This window comes from Argopecten irradians, chromosome 9 (genome assembly GCF_041381155.1).
Source record: "Argopecten irradians isolate NY chromosome 9, Ai_NY, whole genome shotgun sequence".
Classification (NCBI taxonomy): domain Eukaryota; kingdom Metazoa; phylum Mollusca; class Bivalvia; order Pectinida; family Pectinidae; genus Argopecten; species Argopecten irradians.
Window position 1 is genome coordinate 20,592,960 of NC_091142.1, and position 1,787 is coordinate 20,594,746.

Consider the following 1,787-nt stretch of genomic DNA (forward strand, 5'->3'; position numbering starts at 1 on the left):
AACCGGAAGTGCTATGAATTTTACTTTACCTGCGTGTTACCGTTACAACTATAAGAGATCATCAATCGAACCAATATTATGTTACACGCGATATTAACATATAACTATGTATATACGTACCTACTCATTAAGAAATAAGAAAAAATCGGGAATTAATTGAAATTAAATGTACTTTAGTTTTAAAACGGTTTGCGACCCCCCCTCCCCCTCGAAAAAAATTACAATTTACAAACCAGTGTTAAATTGAAAAATAACAAACAAGTTAATAACTACAAACTTGTATACAGATTGGAAGGTAGAACAGAAGCGAAAACACGTACACACATTTATCCTGCAACCAACATTTTCATTATCGGAACACACCTACCACGTATCAACATAACTTTTTTGGAGTTATCGCCCTTTGTAAAGCGATAGTGGCGCCGGGAGTAAAGCAACTTCCGGTTTACATGGACAGAGCATTGCATGGTAGTAGATGTCAGCTGATCTTTTGCGTAAAACACTTAAATTACGAAATTTTAGAGGTACATGTATGTTATGTTTGGATTTTGAAATGCCTTTTAAACCAAGTGAAAGAATATAGTTAACTGTCAAGTCATATTCACTAGAAAAACTACCGACTCCGGTAACGTGATAATGGCGGTATTACACTGGTTACATACACGTACCTTTCGCGTAGATACATTACTGTTGACGGTGATTTGACAGCTGTATTAAATGTACAGATATAACGTCTACATATCCTGTTTGTTTGTAAGCATCTGTGATTTAATTCTAACACTTAAAAGTAGCCGTTTTCAGTGAAATAGGTCAATAAATATTGTGTCTTCGACCATAGCACATGAAGGAGTTTGACGTCTCACGATTTGTATACATCCTACAGTATCGACATAAATATACCACTCTATAAATTATTATTAACAAAACTTATGTTTTTGAACTGAATAAAGTATTTAATGTCACCGTAACAACATTTTGTTAATTTGTGTTATGTACTTTAATTGTATGTATGTAAATTAAAATAAACATTTCCCACTATCATAACCATATTGGAACAGACTACAAATATGAACATGTAGACTGAATTTGTCTTCTAATAAACCATCTGAAAACATGCTTAATGTAAATAATTAAATGAATGTTGTTACTACATGTATGTACATCATAACATGTTCAAATGTAGATGTATACAACATTCAAAAGAGTATGTTTTTGTTTTTACAACAATTACATGTACATACAGGTATCAATCTAGCTCTGATTTAGAACCGTTTATGGTTAGTTCCCCTCAAGGATTGAATTCCCCTCTAAACTTTAAAAAAATCCCATTTGAAGCTAAAACTGAACACTTTTTATGACAAAAATCCCCCATTGTCTTATTTTTCATCACATTTTAAGCCTTTGGCTGTAAATGTCTTCATGTTTATTATACATCTGCTACATATATCTATGATGATGGAGCTTAAAAATCTGTTTACTGAATCCTGCAATAACATTCTAGGTGTTATAACACTTCAAAATGATTATTTCTACCAAAATGAGAATGGTCAAATATCCGATAATGCATCTATTATAAACTTTTCCCAATTTTGAAAAGGACCATAGTTTTCCCCACAACCTAGATTTGATCCCTGGTATATATACAGGAGAAAATGTAGCGGCAAGACCGGGATTCGAACCCGGGACCCTCAGAACACTAGCCGAGTGCTCTACCAACTGAGCTATCTGGTCACCGATGATCGCCCCAGTCTAATCCCGCTACAAATATATAATGCATATTTGGTTAT